Source organism: Eucyclogobius newberryi, unplaced genomic scaffold, assembly GCF_026437365.1.
Source record: "Eucyclogobius newberryi isolate DKJ021-1_F unplaced genomic scaffold, fEucNew1.0.hap1 SCAF_13, whole genome shotgun sequence".
NCBI classification, from domain to species: Eukaryota; Metazoa; Chordata; class Actinopteri; order Gobiiformes; family Gobiidae; genus Eucyclogobius; species Eucyclogobius newberryi.
Window position 1 is genome coordinate 36,758,062 of NW_027315757.1, and position 24,263 is coordinate 36,782,324.

Below are 24,263 nucleotides of genomic sequence, written 5' to 3' on the forward strand. Positions count from 1 at the left end.
TCACACTCACACACACACACACACAAACAAACACACACACAAAAACACACACACAGAGACACAGACACACAGACACACACACACACACACACACACACATACACACACACAGAGAGACACAGACACACACACACACACACACATACACACACACAGAGAGACACAGACACACACACACACACACACATACACACACACAGAGAGACACAGACACACACACACACACACACACTGTGGTAAAACACACACGCCTGAAACGCCGTGTTCTGCTACAAAGTGAAACGTTGGTTTGAAGCCCAAAAATAAACATCTCCAATTAAAAAAACCTCCTGATACAAAAGAGGATCTGGCAGCGTTGGCACAAGGACATAAAGTGCACAAATGAGGATTTTGGCAGAACGGTCACGTCCTCCATTAAACACAAACCCAGAAGCCAAAGGAGTGGGCGGGTCCTAATGCATCAGCGCTCAGTAAAAGGCCTGGCATGTGCTGTGCTCAGTCACGGCAGCTGGCGTCCCTCAGGGCTCTGAACACGGCTCCTTTAGAGAGCGGAAGTAACCAGGAAGTCCAGCGTGTGGTCAGGCTGTGGTCAGGCTCGTGTGTCTTCAGAAGGATGGCCAGAACGTGCAACATTTGCCTCTGAACCACACACGAGCAGAACGATCACCTTAAACAGGAGGAGTACTTTAGGCCCTTCTTTTTAGGTCATTTTAGAGCAGTTTAATTATAGACGACATACTCCAGATCTCCAAAACAATGATTGTGATATTCTACATTTCCTGGTACAGTTTTCTCTCACCTCCAGAGATTTGTATTGTTTTTTTTTTAATTTTTTGCATTATCCTACTGACAATATCTCAAGAAAAGGAAATAATAGGTAATGTTATGTAGTAATATGTAGTAGTATGTAGCCCTGACCACCTCTGACCACCTCTGACCAGCTCTGACCACCTGTGACCAGCCCTGACCACCTCTGACCACCTCTGACCAGCCCTGACCACCTCTGACCAGCTCTGACCACCTGTGACCAGCCCTGACCACCTCTGACCACCTCTGACCAGCCCTGACCACCTCTGACCACCTCTGACCAGCTCTGACCACCTGTGACCAGCCCTGACCACCTCTGACCACCTCTGACCAGCCCTGACCACCTCTGACCAGCTCTGACCACCTGTGACCAGCCCTGACCACCTCTGACCACCTCTGACCAGCCCTGACCACCTCTGACCAGCTCTGACCAGCTCTGACCACCAGTGACCACCTCTGACCACCGCTGACCACCTCTGACCCTGGTGTGGACTGGACACAGGTCAAAAGGACATTCTCAAGTCTATTTGAGCCAATAATGAATCATCTCTTTTCCTGACAGAGGAAGAGGAGGAAGAGGAGGAAGAGAGGAAGAGGAGGAGGAAGAGGAGGAAGAGAGGAAGAGGAGGATAACCACTCTGCCAGACTCCAACACAACATCCGCTTCTGTTTTCATTTCACCAGTGAAGAGTCGTTACCACAGCAACAACAGCTGCACGGTGTCCCATTCACAAACACGGCTCGTTACTCTGAAGGCCTCTCTGCACGACAGAAACACCAGGTAAACAACCAGGTAAAAAAACAGGTAAACAACAAGAACAAACGAGAAGAAGGAATCCAACACAAGGCAAGGCAAGTTTATTTGTAGAGCACATTTCATACACAAGGCAATTCAAAGTGCTTCACAGCAGGAAAAATGCATTCAAATCACAAAGAAATTACAGAAACAGAAATACAATAAAATTAACTAAATTAAAAATGATCAATCCAACTGATTTTCTAAACTAATAAAATCACAAACAAAAGAGAAGAGTGCAAAGAAAAAATCCTTTCAGTCATATGCGCAGCTAAACAAAACTGTTTTTAGCTTAGATTTGAACATTGTCAAAGTAGAACCTGTCTCACATCTTCAGGAAGAATGTTCCAGATTTTAGCTGCATAAAACTGAAACGCAGATTCCCCATGTTTTGTCCTGACTCTGGCACCAGCAAGAGGCCGGTCCCTGAGGTCCTCAGAGTCCGAGATGGTTCATATGGCACTAACATATCCAAGATGTACTTTGGTGCTAGGCCATGGAGAGACTTGTACACAAGCAGAGCTGCTTTAAAGTCTATTCTCTGAGCCACAGGGAGCCAGTGCAGAGACCTGAGAACAGGACTAATGTGATCATACTTCCTGGTTCTAGTCAGGACCCGAGCAGCAGCGTTCTGGATGAACTGCAGCTGTTTTACAGCTCGTTTGGAGAGACCAGTGAGCGGCCGTTACAGTCTAATCTACTGGAGACAAACGCATGGATAAGTCTCTCTAAATCTGGTTTTGACACTATATTTTTGATTTTGGCAATGTTTTTTAGATGGTAAAAAGCTGCTGATGTTATTGATTTGACGTGGCTATTAAAGTTCAAGTCTGAGTCCATTATTACCCCCAGATTTCTAATTTGGTTTGTAGGTTTTAGAGCGAGACTCTGGAGGTGACCGCTAACACTTTCTCTTTGTTTCTGTGGGCCAAAAACGATTATTTCAGTCTTGTCTGAGTTCAGCTGGAGAAAGTTGTTTTGCATCCACAAACTGATCTGTTGGATGCAGTGACAGAGTGAATCTACTGGTCCATAGTCACCTGCCGATAGTGAAACATAGATCTGAGTGTCGTCTGCATAATTGTGATAGGACACATTTTCACTGCGTATCAACTGACCTAACGGCAGCATGTAGAGGTTGAACAGAAGGGGACCCAGGACTGACCCTTGGGGCACTCCACAGGTCAGGGTCATGTGGTCTGAGACACAGCTACCAATTTCAACAAAGTACTTCCTGTCTTCCAGATAGGACCTTAACCAGTTTAGGGCAGTGCCAGTGATGCCCACCCAGTCCTCTAGTCTCTGTAAGAGGATCCCATGATCGACAGTGTCAAAAGCAGCACTCAGATCTAACAGAATTAAGACTGAGGCTTTGCCCGTGTCAGTGTTCAGGCGGATGTCATTTGTCACCTTGACAAGAGCAGTCTCAGTGCTGTGATGAGGTCTAAAACCTGACTGAAAAACATCAAATGAGTTGTTTATTAAGAGGAAATCTGTGAGCTGTTGGTAAACAACCTTTTCAAGGACTTTGCCCCAAAATGGCAGATTAGAGATGGGCCGGTAATGACTCAGTACTGCGGCATCAAGACTGCTCTTCTTTAGGAGAGGCTTTATGACCGCAGTTTTCAAAGACATTGGGAATGTTCCAGATTGAAGCGACAAGTTAACTATGTGAGTGAGTGGTGCTAACAAACTGTTCAGCACAGACTTTAGAAATCTGGTGGGTAACACATCAAGGCAGCATGTAGATGAACTCAGACTGGTGATGATCTCATGGACAGTTTTGTCAGTTACTGGTGCAAAGTGAGTTAGCTCTAAGTGTCTTGGTGGTTTTAGGGTAATTTTTTGCATTGTGGGATTTATAGCATTTTTAATGCCCTGAACTTTGTCATTAAAGAATAATGCAAACTCATTACACTTGGATGTGGAAATGAGTTCTAACGGCAGCTGAGCTGGAGGGTTTGTTAATCTGTTTACTGTGGCAAACAGGACACGCGAGTTGTTACTGCAGCTTCCAATTATTTCAGAAAAATATCTTTCCCTAGTTCTACATAAGATTAGGTTGTACATGTTCAGCTTTTCTTTGTAAATCTCTTTTTGAACCTGGAGCTTTGACTTGCGCCATTTCCGTTCGGCCCTGCGGCACTCCCTTTTCTGTGCCCTGACCGAATCATCATTTCTCCACGGCGCCTTCTGCTTATTTTTAACCATTTTAGCCTTTATAGGGGCGATGGTGTCCAGAACATTCAAAACACTAGATGTAACAGAGTTCAACAAATCATTTACATTAGAACATGAGACATTTTCGAAGTTTATCATTTCCATAAACAGTGCACCTGTGCCATCACTTATGTGTCTCCGCTGAACAACTGCAGGACCAACCGGAGGTTTGGGAGAAACAGACAGGTCAAAGAAGACACAGAAATGATCAGACAGAGCAACATCGATCACATTAACATTTGAAATATTTACCCCCTTTGTAATTATGAGATCTAGAGTGTGTCCTTTGCTGTGGGTGGGGCCTCTCACATGCTGAGTAAGACTGAAGGTTTCAAGGACAGCATCAAGCTCTTTAGCGTTTCTGTCACAAATATTATCAACATGCACGTTGAAATCACCTGTAATGACCAAACCATCAAAGTCTGTGCATATGACTGAAAGCATCTCAGTAAAATCATCAATAAAACTTTGGCAGTGCTGGGGAGGCTTGTATAAAACAATGAAGAGAATGGATGGAGACCGTTTTAGCTCCATTTTAAAGGATACATACTCAAATGATGAAAACACCCCAAAAGACAACCTGCGGGTAATTATTTCATCTCTAAAGACAGCACAGACTCCACCCCCTTTTTTGTTTTCTCGTGTTTCAGATTCAAACTTAAAGTTGGGTGGAGCAGATTCTATCAGAACTACATTTCCTGTGTTTTTGTCAAGCCATGTTTCGGTTAAAAACATAAAATCAAGATTATAAGAATAAATAAAATTATTAATTAAGAGAGATTTGTTACATAAGGATCTGACATTTAGCACAGCAAGTTTCAGACTAGTTTCAGTGGGACTGGGCTTTATCTTTTCACAGGGAATATGAATCACATTTCTCAGATTGGGCCTGACTCGCATTTTGTTTTTCCATCTGTGTGATGATGTGACTACAGAAATAGCACTAGGGGGGGCTCTTTTTACATAGGGCCCCGGGTTGGTTTGATTTTTAATGTGACAATAAGTAACAACAAGCAACAATCGCATCCACAGGTGAAGTACTAAAACATTCAGTGAAAATACAAATATACTGCAGTTACTTCAGATGATATTTGTAGCTTTTATAGATATTGCTTTGCCTGGAATGTTCTACGGTGTTCATGTTCCACAGTGTTCATGTTCTACAGTGTTCATGTTCTACAGTGTTCATGTTCTACAGTGTTCATGTTCTACAGTGTTCATGTTCCACAGTGTTCATGTTCTACAGTGTTCATGTTCTACAGTGTTCATGTTCTACAGTGTTCATGTTCCACAGTGTTCATGTTCCACAGTGTTAATGTTCTACAGTGTTCATGTTCCACAGTGTTAATGTTCTACGGTGTTCATGTTCTACGGTGTTCATGTTCCACAGTGTTCATGTTCCACAGTGTTAATGTTCTACAGTGTTCATGTTCCACAGTGTTAATGTTCTACAGTGTTAATGTTCTACAGTGTTCATGTTCTACAGTGTTCATGTTCCACAGTGTTAATGTTCTACAGTTTTCATGTTCTACGGTGTTCATGTTCCACAGTGTTCATGTTCTACAGTGTTCATGTTCCACAGTGTTCATGTTCTACAGTGTTAATGTTCCAAAGTGTTCATGTTCCACAGTGTTCATGTTCTACAGTGTTCATGTTCTACAGTGTTCATGTTCTACAGTGTTAATGTTCTACAGTGTTCATGTTCCACAGTGTTCATGTTCTACAGTGTTCATGTTCCACAGTGTTCATGTTCTACAGTGTTCATGTTCTACAGTGTTCATGTTCCACAGTGTTCATGTTCTACAGTGTTAATGTTCCACAGTGTTCATGTTCCACAGTGTTAATGTTCTACAGTGTTCATGTTCTACAGTGTTAATGTTCTACAGTGTTAATGTTCCAATGTGTTCATGTTCCACAGTGTTCATGTTCCACAGTGTTCATGTTCTAAAGTGTTCATGTTCCACAGTGTTAATGTTGTACAGTGTTCATGTTCATCAGTGTTTATGTTCTAAAGTGTTCATGTTCTAAAGTGTTCATGTTCCACAGTGTTCATGTTCCACAGTGTTCATGTTCTACAGTGTTAATGCTCCACAGTGTTCATGTTCGACAATGTTCATGTTCTACAGTGTTAATGTTCCACAGTATTCATGTTCCACAGTGTTCATGTTCCACTGTGTTCATGTTCCACAGTGTTGATGTTCTACAGTGTTAATGCTCCACAGTGTTAATGTTCCACAGTGTTCATGTTCTACAGTGTTCATGTTCCACTGTGTTCATGTTCCACTGTGTTCATGTTCTACAGTGTTAATGTTCTACAGTGTTCATGTTCTACGGTGTTCATGTTCCACAGTGTTCATGTTCCACAGTGTTAATGTTCTACAGTGTTCATGTTCCACAGTGTTAATGTTCTACAGTGTTCATGTTCTACAGTGTTCATGTTCCACAGTGTTAATGTTCTACAGTTTTCATGTTCCACAGTGTTCATGTTCTACAGTGTTCATGTTCCACAGTGTTCATGTTCTACAGTGTTCATGTTCTACAGTGTTCATGTTCCACAGTGTTCATGTTCTACAGTGTTAATGTTCCACAGTGTTCATGTTCCACAGTGTTAATGTTCTACAGTGTTCATGTTCTACAGTGTTAATGTTCTACAGTGTTATTGTTCTACAGTGTTCATGTTACACAGTGTTCATGTTCTACAGTGTTAATGTTCTACAGTGTTAATGTTCTACAGTGTTAATGTTCCACTGTGTTCATGTTCCACAGTGTTCATGTTCTACAGTGTTCATGTTCCACAGTGTTCATGTTCTACAGTGTTAATGTTCTACAGTGTTAATGTTCCAATGTGTTCATGTTCCACAGTGTTCATGTTCCACAGTGTTCATGTTCTAAAGTGTTCATGTTCCACAGTGTTAATGTTGTACAGTGTTCATGTTCATCAGTGTTTATGTTCTAAAGTGTTCATGTTCTAAAGTGTTCATGTTCCACAGTGTTCATGTTCCACAGTGTTCATGTTCTACAGTGTTAATGCTCCACAGTGTTCATGTTCCACAATGTTCATGTTCTACAGTGTTAATGTTCCACAGTATTCATGTTCCACAGTGTTCATGTTCCACTGTGTTCATGTTCCACAGTGTTGATGTTCTACAGTGTTAATGCTCCACAGTGTTAATGTTCCACAGTGTTCATGTTCTACAGTGTTCATGTTCCACTGTGTTCATGTTCCACAGTGTACATGTTCCACAGTCTTCATGTTCCACTGTGTTCATGTTCCACAGTGTTCATGTTCCACAGTGTTCATGTTCTACAGTGTTAATGTTCTACAGTGTTATTGTTCTACAGTGTTCATGTTACACAGTGTTCATGTTCCACAGTGTTCATGTTCTACAGTGTTAATGTTCTACAGTGTTATTGTTCTACAGTGTTCATGTTACACAGTGTTCATGTTCTACAGTGTTAATGTTCTACAGTGTTAATGTTCCACTGTGTTCATGTTCCACAGTGTTAATGTTCCACAGTGTTCATGTTCCACAGTGTTCATGTTTTACAGTGTTATTGTTCTACAGTGTTAATGTTCTACTGTGTTAATGTTCCACAGTGTTAATGTTCCACAGTGTTCATGTTCTACAGTGTTAATGTTCCACAGTGTTCATGTTCTACAGTGTTAATGCTCCACATTGTTAATGTTCCACAGTGTTCATGTTCTAGTGTTCGTGTTCCACAGTGTTCATGTTCCACTGTGTTCATGTTCCACAGTGTTCATGTTCTACAGTGTTCATGTTCCACAGTGTTCATGTTCTACAGTGTTAATGCTCCACAGTGTTCATGTTCCACGGTGTTCATGTTCTAAAGTGTTCATGTTCCACAGTGTTATTGTTCTACAGTGTTAATGTTCTACAGTGTTAATGTTCCACAGTGTTAATGTTCCAGAGTGTTCATGTTCCTAAAGTGTTCATGTTCTACAGTGTTCATGTTCCACAGTGTTCATGTTCTACAGTGTTCATGTTCTACAGTATTCATGTTCCACAGTGTTCATGTTCCACAGTGTTAATGTTCTACAGTGTTCATGTTCTACAGTGTTCATGTTTTACATTGTTCATGTTCCACAGTGTTCATGTTCTACAGTGTTAATGTTCTACAGTGTTAATGTTCCAATGTGTTCATGTTCCACAGTGTTCATGTTCCACAGTGTTCATGTTCTAAAGTGTTCATGTTCCACAGTGTTAATGTTCTACAGTGTTCATGTTCATAAGTTTTTGTGTTCTAAAGTGTTCATGTTCTAAAGTGTTCATGTTCCACAGTGTTCATGTTCCACAGTGTTCATGTTCTACAGTGTTAATGCTCCACAGTGTTCATGTTCCACAGTGTTCATGTTCTACAGTGTTAATGTTCCACAGTATTCATGTTCCACAGTGTTCATGTTCCACTGTGTTCATGTTCCACAGTGTTCATGTTCCACAGTGTTCATGTTCCACAGTGTTAATGTTCTACAGTGTTCATGTTCCACAGTGTTAATGTTCTACAGTGTTCATGTTCTACAGTGTTCATGTTCCACAGTGTTAATGTTCTACAGTTTTCATGTTCCACAGTGTTCATGTTCTACAGTGTTCATGTTCCACAGTGTTCATGTTCTACAGTGTTCATGTTCTACAGTGTTCATGTTCCACAGTGTTCATGTTCTACAGTGTTAATGTTCCACAGTGTTCATGTTCCACAGTGTTGATGTTCTACAGTGTTCATGTTCTACAGTGTTAATGTTCTACAGTGTTATTGTTCTACAGTGTTCATGTTACACAGTGTTCATGTTCTACAGTGTTAATGTTCTACAGTGTTAATGTTCTACAGTGTTAATGTTCCACTGTGTTCATGTTCCACAGTGTTCATGTTCTACAGTGTTCATGTTCCACAGTGTTCATGTTCTACAGTGTTAATGTTCTACAGTGTTAATGTTCCAATGTGTTCATGTTCCACAGTGTTCATGTTCCACAGTGTTCATGTTCTAAAGTGTTCATGTTCCACAGTGTTAATGTTGTACGGTGTTCATGTTCATCAGTGTTTATGTTCTAAAGTGTTCATGTTCTAAAGTGTTCATGTTCCACAGTGTTCATGTTCCACAGTGTTCATGTTCTACAGTGTTAATGCTCCACAGTGTTCATGTTCCACAATGTTCATGTTCTACAGTGTTAATGTTCCACAGTATTCATGTTCCACAGTGTTCATGTTCCACTGTGTTCATGTTCCACAGTGTTGATGTTCTACAGTGTTAATGCTCCACAGTGTTAATGTTCCACAGTGTTCATGTTCTACAGTGTTCATGTTCCACTGTGTTCATGTTCCACAGTGTACATGTTCCACAGTCTTCATGTTCCACTGTGTTCATGTTCCACAGTGTTCATGTTCCACATTGTTCATGTTCTACAGTGTTAATGTTCTACAGTGTTATTGTTCTACAGTGTTCATGTTACACAGTGTTCATGTTCCACAGTGTTCATGTTCTACAGTGTTAATGTTCTACAGTGTTATTGTTCTACAGTGTTCATGTTACACAGTGTTCATGTTCTACAGTGTTAATGTTCTACAGTGTTAATGTTCTACAGTGTTAATGTTCCACTGTGTTCATGTTCCACAGTGTTAATGTTCCACAGTGTTCATGTTCCACAGTGTTCATGTTTTACAGTGTTAATGCTCCACATTGTTAATGTTCCACAGTGTTCATGTTCTAGTGTTCGTGTTCCACAGTGTTCATGTTCTACAGTGTTAATGTTCTACTGTGTTAATGTTCCACAGTGTTAATGTTCCACAGTGTTCATGTTCTACAGTGTTAATGTTCCACAGTGTTCATGTTCTACAGTGTTAATGCTCCACATTGTTAATGTTCCACAGTGTTCATGTTCTAGTGTTCGTGTTCCACAGTGTTCATGTTCCACTGTGTTCATGTTCCACAGTGTTCATGTTCTACAGTGTTCATGTTCCACAGTGTTCATGTTCTACAGTGTTCATGTTCCACAGTGTTATTGTTCTACAGTGTTAATGTTCTACAGTGTTAATGTTCCACAGTGTTAATGTTCCAGAGTGTTCATGTTCCTAAAGTGTTCATGTTCTACAGTGTTCATGTTCCACAGTGTTCATGTTCTACAGTGTTCATGTTTTACATTGTTCATGTTCCACAGTGTTCATGTTCTACAGTGTTAATGTTCTACAGTGTTAATGTTCCAATGTGTTCATGTTCCACAGTGTTCATGTTCCACAGTGTTCATGTTCTAAAGTGTTCATGTTCCACAGTGTTAATGTTCTACAGTGTTCATGTTCATAAGTTTTTGTGTTCTAAAGTGTTCATGTTCTAAAGTGTTCATGTTCCACAGTGTTCATGTTCCACAGTGTTCATGTTCTACAGTGTTAATGCTCCACAGTGTTCATGTTCCACAATGTTCATGTTCTACAGTGTTAATGTTCCACAGTATTCATGTTCCACAGTGTTCATGTTCCACTGTGTTCATGTTCCACAGTGTTGATGTTCTACAGTGTTAATGCTCCACAGTGTTAATGTTCTACAGTGTTCATGTTCCACAGTGTTCATGTTCTACAGTGTTAATGTTCTACAGTGTTAATGTTCTACAGTGTTAATGTTCCACTGTGTTCATGTTCCACAGTGTTAATGTTCCACAGTGTTCATGTTCCACAGTGTTCATGTTTTACAGTGTTATTGTTCTACAGTGTTAATGTTCTACTGTGTTAATGTTCCACAGTGTTAATGTTCCACAGTGTTCATGTTCTACAGTGTTAATGTTCCACAGTGTTCATGTTCTACAGTGTTAATGCTCCGTATTGTTAATGTTCCACAGTGTTCATGTTCTAGTGTTCGTGTTCCACAGTGTTCATGTTCCACTGTGTTCATGTTCCACAGTGTTCATGTTCTACAGTGTTCATGTTCCACAGTGTTCATGTTCTACAGTGTTAATGCTCCACAGTGTTCATGTTCCACAGTGTTCATGTTCTAAAGTGTTCATGTTCCACAGTGTTATTGTTCTACAGTGTTAATGTTCTACAGTGTTAATGTTCCACAGTGTTAATGTTCCAGAGTGTTCATGTTCCTAAAGTGTTCATGTTCTACAGTGTTCATGTTCCACAGTGTTCATGTTCTACAGTGTTCATGTTCTACAGTATTCATGTTCCACAGTGTTCATGTTCCACAGTGTTAATGTTCTACAGTGTTCATGTTCTACAGTGTTCATGTTTTACATTGTTCATGTTCCACAGTGTTCATGTTCTACAGTGTTAATGTTCTACAGTGTTAATGTTCCAATGTGTTCATGTTCCACAGTGTTCATGTTCCACAGTGTTCATGTTCTAAAGTGTTCATGTTCCACAGTGTTAATGTTCTACAGTGTTCATGTTCATAAGTTTTTGTGTTCTAAAGTGTTCATGTTCTAAAGTGTTCATGTTCCACAGTGTTCATGTTCCACAGTGTTCATGTTCTACAGTGTTAATGCTCCACAGTGTTCATGTTCCACAGTGTTCATGTTCTACAGTGTTAATGTTCCACAGTATTCATGTTCCACAGTGTTCATGTTCCACTGTGTTCATGTTCCACAGTGTTCATGTTCTACAGTGTTAATGCTCCACAGTGTTAATGTTCCACAGTGTTCATGTTCTACAGTGTTCATGTTCCACTGTGTTCATGTTCCACAGTGTACATGTTCCACAGTCTTCATGTTCCAATGTGTTCATGTTCCACAGTGTTCATGTTCCACAGTGTTCATGTTCTACAGTGTTAATGTTCTACAGTGTTAATGTTCTACAGTGTTCATGTTACACAGTGTTCACGTTCTACAGTGTTAATGTTCTACAGTGTTAATGTTCCACTGTGTTCATGTTCCACAGTGTTCATGTTCCACAGTGTTCATGTTCTACAGTGTTAATGTTCTACAGTGTTAATGTTCTACAGTGTTAATGTTCTACAGTGTTCATGTTACACAGTGTTCACGTTCTACAGTGTTCATGTTCTACAGTGTTAATGATCCACATTGTTAATGTTCCACAGTGTTCATGTTCTAGTGTTCGTGTTCCACAGTGTTCATGTTCTAAAGTGTTAATGTTCCACAGTGTTCAAGTTCCATAGTGTTAATGTTCCACAGTGTTCATGTTCCACAGTGTTCATGTTCCACTGTGTTCATGTGCCACAGTGTTCATGTTGTACAGTGTTAATGTTCTACAGTGTTCATGTTCTACAGTGTTCATGTTCAACAGTGTTCATGTTCCACAGTGTTAATGTTCCACAGTGTTCATGTTCCACAGTGTTCATGTTCTACAGTGTTAATGCTCCACATTGTTAATGTTCCACAGTGTTCATGTTCTAGTGTTCATGTTCCACAGTGTTCATGTTCTAAAGTGTTCATGTTCCACAGTGGTATTGTTCTACAGTGTTAATGTTCTACAGTGTTAATGTTCCACAGTGTTAATGTTCCAGAGTGTTCATGTTCCTAAAGTGTTCATGTTCCACAGTGTTCATGTTCTACAGTGTTCATGTTCCACTGTGTTCATGTTCCACAGTGTACATGTTCCACAGTCTTCATGTTCCAATGTGTTCATGTTCCACAGTGTTCATGTTCCACAGTGTTCATGTTCCACAGTGTTAATGTTCTACAGTGTTCATGTTCATAAGTTTTTGTGTTCTAAAGTGTTCATGTTCTAAAGTGTTCATGTTCCACAGTGTTCATGTTCCACAGTGTTCATGTTCTACAGTGTTAATGCTCCACAGTGTTCATGTTCCACAGTGTTCATGTTCTACAGTGTTAATGTTCCACAGTATTCATGTTCCACAGTGTTCATGTTCCACTGTGTTCATGTTCCACAGTGTTCATGTTCTACAGTGTTAATGCTCCACAGTGTTAATGTTCCACAGTGTTCATGTTCTACAGTGTTCATGTTCCACTGTGTTCATGTTCCACAGTGTACATGTTCCACAGTCTTCACGTTCCACTGTGTTCATGTTCCACAGTGTTCATGTTCCACAGTGTTCATGTTCTACAGTGTTAATGTTCTACAGTGTTAATGTTCTACAGTGTTCATGTTACACAGTGTTCACGTTCTACAGTGTTAATGTTCTACAGTGTTAATGTTCCACTGTGTTCATGTTCCACAGTGTTCATGTTCCACAGTGTTCATGTTCTACAGTGTTAATGTTCTACAGTGTTAATGTTCTACAGTGTTAATGTTCTACAGTGTTCATGTTACACAGTGTTCACGTTCTACAGTGTTCATGTTCTACAGTGTTAATGATCCACATTGTTAATGTTCCACAGTGTTCATGTTCTAGTGTTCGTGTTCCACAGTGTTCATGTTCTAAAGTGTTAATGTTCCACAGTGTTCAAGTTCCATAGTGTTAATGTTCCACAGTGTTCATGTTCCACAGTGTTCATGTTCCACTGTGTTCATGTGCCACAGTGTTCATGTTGTACAGTGTTAATGTTCTACAGTGTTCATGTTCTACAGTGTTCATGTTCAACAGTGTTCATGTTCCACAGTGTTAATGTTCCACAGTGTTCATGTTCCACAGTGTTCATGTTCTACAGTGTTAATGCTCCACATTGTTAATGTTCCACAGTTTTCATGTTCTAGTGTTCATGTTCCACAGTGTTCATGTTCTAAAGTGTTCATGTTCCACAGTGGTATTGTTCTACAGTGTTAATGTTCTACAGTGTTAATGTTCCACAGTGTTAATGTTCCAGAGTGTTCATGTTCCTAAAGTGTTCATGTTCCACAGTGTTCATGTTCTACAGTGTTCATGTTCCACAGTGTTCATGTTCCACTGTGTTAATGTTCCACAGTGTTAATGTTCCACAGTGTTCATGTTCCACTGTGTTCATGTTCCACAGTGTTCATGTTGTACAGTGTTAATGTTCCACAGTGTTAATGTTCCAGTGTTCATATTCCACTGTGTTCATGTTCCACAGTGTTTATGTTCTACAGTGTTCATGTTGTACAGTGTTAATGTTACACAGTTTTCATGTTCCACAGTGTTCATGTTCCACAGTGTTCATTTTCCACAGTGTTCATGTTCTACAGTGTTCATGTTCTACAGTGTTCATGTTCTACAGTGTTCATTTTCCACAGTGTTCATGTTCCAGTGTTCATGTTCTACAGTGTTCATGTTCTACAGTGTTCATTTTCCACAGTGTTCATGTTCTACAGTGTTAATGTTCTACAGTGTTAATGCTCCACTGTGTTCATGTTCCACAGTGTTCATGTTCCACAGTGTTCATGTTCTAAAGTGTTCATGTTCCACTGTGTTAATGTTCTACAGTGTTCATGTTCATCAGTGTTTATGTTCTAAAGTGTTCATGTTCTAAAGTGTTCATGTTCCACAGTGTTCATGTTCCACAGTGTTCATGTTCTACAGTGTTAATGCTCCACAGTGTTCATGTTCCACAGTGTTCATGTTCTAAAGTGTTAATGTTCCACAGTGTTCATGTTCTACAGTGTTCATGTTCCACAGTGTTCATGTTCCACTGTGTTCATGTTCCAAAGTGTTCATGTTCTACAGTGTTAATGCTCCACAGTGTTAATGTTCCACAGTGTTCATGTTCCACAGTGTTCATGTTCTACAGTGTTAATGTTCTACAGTGTTAATGTTCCACTGTGTTCATGTTCCACAGTGTTCATGTTCTACAGTGTTCATGTTCCACAGTGTTCATGTTCCACAGTGTTAATGCTCCAAAGTGTTAATGTTCAACAGTGTTCAAGTTCTACAGTGTTAATGTTCCACAGTGTTCATGTTCTACAGTGTTAATGCTCCACATTGTTAATGTTCCACAGTGTTCATGTTCTAGTGTTCATGTTCCACAGTGTTCATGTTCTAAAGTGTTCATGTTCCACAGTGTTATTGTTCTACAGTGTTAATGTTCTACAGTGTTAATGTTCCACAGTGTTAATGTTCCAGAGTGTTCATGTTCCTAAAGTGTTCATTTTCCACAGTGTTCATGTTCTACAGTGTTCATGTTCCACTGTGTTCATGTTCCACAGTGTTCATGTTCCACAGTGTTCATGTTCCACAGTGTTCATTTTGTACAGTGTTAATGTTCCACAGTGTTAATGTTCCAGAGTGTTCATGTTCCACTGTGTTCATGTTCCACAGTGTTCATGTTGTACAGTGTTGATGTTCCACAGTTTTCATGTGCCACAGTGTTCATTTTCCACAGTGTTAATGTTCCACATTGTTCAAGTTCTACAGTGTTAATGTTCCACAGTGTTCATGTTCTACAGTGTTAATGCTCCACATTGTTAATGTTCCACAGTGTTCATGTTCTAGTGTTCATGTTCCACAGTGTTCATGTTCTAAAGTGTTCATGTTCCACAGTGTTATTGTTCTACAGTGTTAATGTTCTACAGTGTTAATGTTCCACAGTGTTAATGTTCCAGAGTGTTCATGTTCCTAAAGTGTTCATTTTCCAAAGTGTTCATGTTCTACAGTGTTCAAGTTCCACTGTGTTCGTGTTCTAAAGTGTTCATGTTCTAAAGTGTTCATGTTCCACAGTGTTCATGTTCCACAGTGTTCATGTTCTACAGTGTTAATGCTCCACAGTGTTCATGTTCCACAATGTTCATGTTCTACAGTGTTAATGTTCCACAGTATTCATGTTCCACAGTGTTCATGTTCCACTGTGTTCATGTTCCACAGTGTTCATGTTCTACAGTGTTAATGCTCCACAGTGTTAATGTTCCACAGTGTTCATGTTCTACAGTGTTCATGTTCCACTGTGTTCATGTTCCACAGTGTACATGTTCCACAGTCTTCATGTTCCACTGTGTTCATGTTCCACAGTGTTCATGTTCCACAGTGTTCATGTTCTACAGTGTTAATGTTCTACAGTGTTATTGTTCTACAGTGTTCATGTTACACAGTGTTCATGTTCTACAGTGTTAATGTTCTACAGTGTTAATGTTCTACAGTGTTAATGTTCCACTGTGTTCATGTTCCACAGTGTTAATGTTCCACAGTGTTCATGTTCCACAGTGTTCATGTTTTACAGTGTTATTGTTCTACAGTGTTAATGTTCTACTGTGTTAATGTTCCACAGTGTTAAAGTTCCACAGTGTTCATGTTCTACAGTGTTAATGTTCCACAGTGTTCATGTTCTACAGTGTTAATGCTCCACATTGTTAATGTTCCACAGTGTTCATGTTCTAGTGTTCGTGTTCCACAGTGTTCATGTTCCACTGTGTTCATGTTCCACAGTGTTCATGTTCTACAGTGTTCATGTTCCACAGTGTTCATGTTCTACAGTGTTAATGCTCCACAGTGTTCATGTTCCACAGTGTTCATGTTCTAAAGTGTTCATGTTCCACAGTGTTATTGTTCTACAGTGTTAATGTTCTACAGTGTTAATGTTCCACAGTGTTAATGTTCCAGAGTGTTCATGTTCCTAAAGTGTTCATGTTCTACAGTGTTCATGTTCCACAGTGTTCATGTTTTACAGTGTTCATGTTCTACAGTGTTCATGTTCCACAGTGTTCATGTTCCACAGTGTTAATGTTCTACAGTGTTCATGTTCTACAGTGTTCATGTTTTACATTGTTCATGTTCCACAGTGTTCATGTTCTACAGTGTTAATGTTCTACAGTGTTAATGTTCCAATGTGTTCATGTTCCACAGTGTTCATGTTCCACAGTGTTCATGTTCTAAAGTGTTCATGTTCCACAGTGTTAATGTTCTACAGTGTTCATGTTCATAAGTTTTTGTGTTCTAAAGTGTTCATGTTCTAAAGTGTTCATGTTCCACAGTGTTCATGTTCCACAGTGTTCATGTTCTACAGTGTTAATGCTCCACAGTGTTCATGTTCCACAGTGTTCATGTTCTACAGTGTTAATGTTCCACAGTATTCATGTTCCACAGTGTTCATGTTCCACTGTGTTCATGTTCCACAGTGTTCATGTTCTACAGTGTTAATGCTCCACAGTGTTAATGTTCCACAGTGTTCATGTTCTACAGTGTTCATGTTCCACTGTGTTCATGTTCCACAGTGTACATGTTCCACAGTCTTCATGTTCCACTGTGTTCATGTTCCACAGTGTTCATGTTCCACAGTGTTCATGTTCTACAGTGTTAATGTTCTACAGTGTTAATGTTCTACAGTGTTCATGTTACACAGTGTTCACGTTCTACAGTGTTAATGTTCTACAGTGTTAATGTTCCACTGTGTTCATGTTCCACAGTGTTCATGTTCCACAGTGTTCATGTTCTACAGTGTTAATGTTCTACAGTGTTAATGTTCTACAGTGTTAATGTTCTACAGTGTTCATGTTACACAGTGTTCACGTTCTACAGTGTTCATGTTCTACAGTGTTAATGATCCACATTGTTAATGTTCCACAGTGTTCATGTTCTAGTGTTCGTGTTCCACAGTGTTCATGTTCTAAAGTGTTAATGTTCCACAGTGTTCAAGTTCCATAGTGTTAATGTTCCACAGTGTTCATGTTCCACAGTGTTCATGTTCCACTGTGTTCATGTGCCACAGTGTTCATGTTGTACAGTGTTAATGTTCTACAGTGTTCATGTTCTACAGTGTTCATGTTCAACAGTGTTCATGTTCCACAGTGTTAATGTTCCACAGTGTTCATGTTCCACAGTGTTCATGTTCTACAGTGTTAATGCTCCACATTGTTAATGTTCCACAGTGTTCATGTTCTAGTGTTCATGTTCCACAGTGTTCATGTTCTAAAGTGTTCATGTTCCACAGTGGTATTGTTCTACAGTGTTAATGTTCTACAGTGTTAATGTTCCACAGTGTTAATGTTCCAGAGTGTTCATGTTCCTAAAGTGTTCATGTTCCACAGTGTTCATGTTCTACAGTGTTCATGTTCCACAGTGTTCATGTTCCACTGTGTTAATGTTCCACAGTGTTAATGTTCCACAGTGTTCATGTTCCACTGTGTTCATGTTCCACAGTGTTCATGTTGTACAGTGTTAATGTTCCACAGTGTTAATGTTCCAGTGTTCATATTCCACTGTGTTCATGTTCCACAGTGTTTATGTTCTACAGTGTTCATGTTGTACAGTGTTAATGTTACACAGTTTTCATGTTCCACAGTGTTCATGTTCCACAGTGTTCATTTTCCACAGTGTTCATGTTCTACAGTGTTCATGTTCTACAGTGTTCATGTTCTACAGTGTTCATTTTCCACAGTGTTCATGTTCCAGTGTTCATGTTCTACAGTGTTCATGTTCTACAGTGTTCATTTTCCACAGTGTTCATGTTCTACAGTGTTAATGTTCTACAGTGTTAATGCTCCACTGTGTTCATGTTCCACAGTGTTCATGTTCCACAGTATTCATGTTCTAAAGTGTTCATGTTCCACTGTGTTAATGTTCTACAGTGTTCATGTTCATCAGTGTTTATGTTCTAAAGTGTTCATGTTCTAAAGTGTTCATGTTCCACAGTGTTCATGTTCCACAGTGTTCATGTTCTACAGTGTTAATGCTCCACAGTGTTCATGTTCCACAGTGTTCATGTTCTAAAGTGTTAATGTTCCACAGTGTTCATGTTCTACAGTGTTCATGTTCCACAGTGTTCATGTTCCACTGTGTTCATGTTCCAAAGTGTTCATGTTCTACAGTGTTAATGCTCCACAGTGTTAATGTTCCACAGTGTTCATGTTCCACAGTGTTCATGTTCTACAGTGTTAATGTTCTACAGTGTTAATGTTCCACTGTGTTCATGTTCCACAGTGTTCATGTTCTACAGTGTTCATGTTCCACAGTGTTCATGTTCCACAGTGTTAATGCTCCAAAGTGTTAATGTTCAACAGTGTTCAAGTTCTACAGTGTTAATGTTCCACAGTGTTCATGTTCTACAGTGTTAATGCTCCACATTGTTAATGTTCCACAGTGTTCATGTTCTAGTGTTCATGTTCCACAGTGTCAATGTTCTAAAGTGTTCATGTTCCACAGTGTTATTGTTCTACAGTGTTAATGTTCTACAGTGTTAATGTTCCACAGTGTTAATGTTCCAGAGTGTTCATGTTCCTAAAGTGTTCATTTTCCACAGTGTTCATGTTCTACAGTGTTCATGTTCCACTGTGTTCATGTTCCACAGTGTTCATGTTCCACAGTGTTCATGTTCCACAGTGTTCATTTTGTACAGTGTTAATGTTCCACAGTGTTAATGTTCCAGAGTGTTCATGTTCCACTGTGTTCATGTTCCACAGTGTTCATGTTGTACAGTGTTGATGTTCCACAGTTTTCATGTGCCACAGTGTTCATTTTCCACAGTGTTAATGTTCCACAGTGTTCAAGTTCTACAGTGTTAATGTTCCACAGTGTTCATGTTCTACAGTGTTAATGCTCCACATTGTTAATGTTCCACAGTGTTCATGTTCTAGTGTTCATGTTCCACAGTGTTCATGTTCTAAAGTGTTCATGTTCCACAGTGTTATTGTTCTACAGTGTTAATGTTCTACAGTGTTAATGTTCCACAGTGTTAATGTTCCAGAGTGTTCATGTTCCTAAAGTGTTCATTTTCCAAAGTGTTCATGTTCTACAGTGTTCATGTTCCACTGTGTTCATGTTCCACAGTGTTCATGTTCCACAGTGTTCATGTTCCACAGTGTTCATGTTCCACTGTGTCCATGTTCCACAGTGTTCATTTTGTACAGTGTTAATGTTCCACAGTGTTAATGTTCCAGAGTGTTCATGTTCCACAGTGTTCATGTTGTACAGTGTTAATGTTCCACAGTTTTCATGTTCCACAGTGTTCATTTTCCACAGTGTTCATGTTCCACAGTGTTCATGTTCTACAGTGTTCATGTTCCACAGTGTTCATGTTCTACAGTGTTCATGTTCTACAGTGTTCATGTTCCGCAGTGTTCATGTTCCACAGTGTTCATGTTCTACAGTGTTCATGTTCTACAATGTTAATGTTCCAGAGTGTTCATGTTCTACAGTGTACATGTTCTACGGTGTTCATGTTCCACAGTGTTCATTTCCACAGTGTTCATGTTCTACAGTGTTCATGTTTCGCAGTGTTCATGTTCCACAGTGTTCATGTTCATCAGTGTTTATGTTCTAAAGTGTTCATGTTCTAAAGTGTTCATGTTCCACAGTGTTCATGTTCCACAGTGTTCATGTTCTACAGTGTTAATGCTCCACAGTGTTCATGTTCCAGTGTTCATGTTCTACAGTGTTAATGTTCCACAGTGTTCATGTTCCACAGTGTTCATGTTCCACTGTGTTCATGTTCCAAAGTGTTCATGTTCTACAGTGTTAATGCTCCACAGTGTTAATGTTCCACAGTGTTCATGTTCCACAGTGTTCATGTTCTACAGTGTTAGTGTTCTACAGTGTTAATGTTCTACGGTGTTCATGTTCCACAGTGTTCATGTTCTAAAGTGTTCATGTTCCACAGTGTTATTGTTCTACAGTGTTAATGTTCTACAGTGTTAATGTTCCACAGTGTTAATGTTCCAGAGTGTTCATGTTCCTAAAGTGTTCATTTTCCACAGTGTTCATGTTCTACAGTGTTCATGTTCCACTGTGTTCATGTTCCACAGTGTTCATGTTCCACAGTGTTCATGTTCCACAGTGTTCATGTTCTACAGTGTTCATGTTCCACAGTGTTAATGTTCTACAGTGTTCATGTTCTACGGTGTTCATGTTCCACAGTGTTCATGTTCCACAGTGTTAATGTTCTACAGTGTTCATGTTCCACAGTGTTAATGTTCTACAGTGTTCATGTTCTACAGTGTTCATGTTCCACAGTGTTCATGTTCCACAGTGTTAATGTTCTACAGTGTTCATGTTCTACAGTGTTCATGTTCCACAGTGTTAATGTTCTACAGTTTTCATGTTCTACGGTGTTCATGTTCCACAGTGTTCATGTTCTACAGTGTTCATGTTCCACAGTGTTCATGTTCTACAGTGTTAATGTTCCACAGTGTTCATGTTCCACAGTGTTCATGTTCTACAGTGTTCATGTTCTACAGTGTTCATGTTCTACAGTGTTCATTTTCTACAGTGTTAATGTTCTACAGTGTTCATGTTCCACAGTGTTCATGTTCCACAGTGTTCATGTTCTACAGTGTTCATGTTCTACAGTGTTCATGTTCCACAGTGTTCATGTTCTACAGTGTTAATGTTCCACAGTGTTCATGTTCCACAGTGTTAATGTTCTACAGTGTTCATGTTCTACAGTGTTCATGTTCTACAGTGTTCATGTTCCACAGTGTTCATGTTCTACAGTGTTAATGTTCTACAGTGTTAATGTTCCAATGTGTTCATGTTCCACAGTGTTCATGTTCCACAGTGTTCATGTTCTAAAGTGTTCATGTTCCACAGTGTTAATGTTGTACAGTGTTCATGTTCATAAGTTTTTGTGTTCTAAAGTGTTCATGTTCTAAAGTGTTCATGTTCCACAGTGTTCATGTTCCACAGTGTTCATGTTCTACAGTGTTAATGCTCCACAGTGTTCATGTTCCACAATGTTCATGTTCTACAGTGTTAATGTTCCACAGTATTCATGTTCCACAGTGTTCATGTTCCACTGTGTTCATGTTCCACAGTGTTGATGTTCTACAGTGTTAATGCTCCACAGTGTTAATGTTCTACAGTGTTCATGTTCCACAGTGTTCATGTTCTACAGTGTTAATGTTCTACAGTGTTAATGTTCTACAGTGTTAATGTTCCACTGTGTTCATGTTCCACAGTGTTAATGTTCCACAGTGTTCATGTTCCACAGTGTTCATGTTTTACAGTGTTATTGTTCTACAGTGTTAATGTTCTACTGTGTTAATGTTCCACAGTGTTAATGTTCCACAGTGTTCATGTTCTACAGTGTTAATGTTCCACAGTGTTCATGTTCTACAGTGTTAATGCTCCACATTGTTAATGTTCCACAGTGTTCATGTTCTAGTGTTCGTGTTCCACAGTGTTCATGTTCCACTGTGTTCATGTTCCACAGTGTTCATGTTCTACAGTGTTCATGTTCCACAGTGTTCATGTTCTACAGTGTTAATGCTCCACAGTGTTCATGTTCCACAGTGTTCATGTTCTAAAGTGTTCATGTTCCACAGTGTTATTGTTCTACAGTGTTAATGTTCTACAGTGTTAATGTTCCACAGTGTTAATGTTCCAGAGTGTTCATGTTCCTAAAGTGTTCATGTTCTACAGTGTTCATGTTCCACAGTGTTCATGTTCTACAGTGTTCATGTTCTACAGTATTCATGTTCCACAGTGTTCATGTTCCACAGTGTTAATGTTCTACAGTGTTCATGTTCTACAGTGTTCATGTTTTACATTGTTCATGTTCCACAGTGTTCATGTTCTACAGTGTTAATGTTCTACAGTGTTAATGTTCCAATGTGTTCATGTTCCACAGTGTTCATGTTCCACAGTGTTCATGTTCTAAAGTGTTCATGTTCCACAGTGTTAATGTTCTACAGTGTTCATGTTCATAAGTTTTTGTGTTCTAAAGTGTTCATGTTCTAAAGTGTTCATGTTCCACAGTGTTCATGTTCCACAGTGTTCATGTTCTACAGTGTTAATGCTCCACAGTGTTCATGTTCCACAGTGTTCATGTTCTACAGTGTTAATGTTCCACAGTATTCATGTTCCACAGTGTTCATGTTCCACTGTGTTCATGTTCCACAGTGTTCATGTTCTACAGTGTTAATGCTCCACAGTGTTAATGTTCCACAGTGTTCATGTTCTACAGTGTTCATGTTCCACTGTGTTCATGTTCCACAGTGTACATGTTCCACAGTCTTCATGTTCCACTGTGTTCATGTTCCACAGTGTTCATGTTCCACAGTGTTCATGTTCTACAGTGTTAATGTTCTACAGTGTTAATGTTCTACAGTGTTCATGTTACACAGTGTTCACGTTCTACAGTGTTAATGTTCTACAGTGTTAATGTTCCACTGTGTTCATGTTCCACAGTGTTCATGTTCCACAGTGTTCATGTTCTACAGTGTTAATGTTCTACAGTGTTAATGTTCTACAGTGTTAATGTTCTACAGTGTTCATGTTACACAGTGTTCACGTTCTACAGTGTTCATGTTCTACAGTGTTAATGATCCACATTGTTAATGTTCCACAGTGTTCATGTTCTAGTGTTCGTGTTCCACAGTGTTCATGTTCTAAAGTGTTAATGTTCCACAGTGTTCAAGTTCCATAGTGTTAATGTTCCACAGTGTTCATGTTCCACAGTGTTCATGTTCCACTGTGTTCATGTGCCACAGTGTTCATGTTGTACAGTGTTAATGTTCTACAGTGTTCATGTTCTACAGTGTTCATGTTCAACAGTGTTCATGTTCCACAGTGTTAATGTTCCACAGTGTTCATGTTCCACAGTGTTCATGTTCTACAGTGTTAATGCTCCACATTGTTAATGTTCCACAGTGTTCATGTTCTAGTGTTCATGTTCCACAGTGTTCATGTTCTAAAGTGTTCATGTTCCACAGTGGTATTGTTCTACAGTGTTAATGTTCTACAGTGTTAATGTTCCACAGTGTTAATGTTCCAGAGTGTTCATGTTCCTAAAGTGTTCATGTTCCACAGTGTTCATGTTCTACAGTGTTCATGTTCCACAGTGTTCATGTTCCACTGTGTTAATGTTCCACAGTGTTAATGTTCCACAGTGTTCATGTTCCACTGTGTTCATGTTCCACAGTGTTCATGTTGTACAGTGTTAATGTTCCACAGTGTTAATGTTCCAGTGTTCATATTCCACAGTGTTCATGTTCCACAGTGTTCATGTTCTAAAGTGTTCATGTTCCACAGTGTTAATGTTCTACAGTGTTCATGTTCATAAGTTTTTGTGTTCTAAAGTGTTCATGTTCTAAAGTGTTCATGTTCCACAGTGTTCATGTTCCACAGTGTTCATGTTCTACAGTGTTAATGCTCCACAGTGTTCATGTTCCACAGTGTTCATGTTCTACAGTGTTAATGTTCCACAGTATTCATGTTCCACAGTGTTCATGTTCCACTGTGTTCATGTTCCACAGTGTTCATGTTCAACAGTGTTCATGTTCCACAGTGTTAATGTTCCACAGTGTTCATGTTCCACAGTGTTCATGTTCTACAGTGTTAATGCTCCACATTGTTAATGTTCCACAGTGTTCATGTTCTAGTGTTCATGTTCCACAGTGTTCATGTTCTAAAGTGTTCATGTTCCACAGTGGTATTGTTCTACAGTGTTAATGTTCTACAGTGTTAATGTTCCACAGTGTTAATGTTCCAGAGTGTTCATGTTCCTAAAGTGTTCATGTTCCACAGTGTTCATGTTCTACAGTGTTCATGTTCCACAGTGTTCATGTTCCACTGTGTTAATGTTCCACAGTGTTAATGTTCCACAGTGTTCATGTTCCACTGTGTTCATGTTCCACAGTGTTCATGTTGTACAGTGTTAATGTTCCACAGTGTTAATGTTCCAGTGTTCATATTCCACTG

The 24,263-nt window shown here is 39.5% G+C and overlaps 1 protein-coding gene across 1 annotated transcript in view; it reads right to left on the reverse strand.

Moving 5' to 3' along the window:
* syt3 (synaptotagmin III) overlaps positions 1 to 24,263 on the reverse strand; it is a 202,155-nt gene that overhangs the window by 131,181 nt on the left and 46,711 nt on the right. The window lies entirely within an intron of this gene.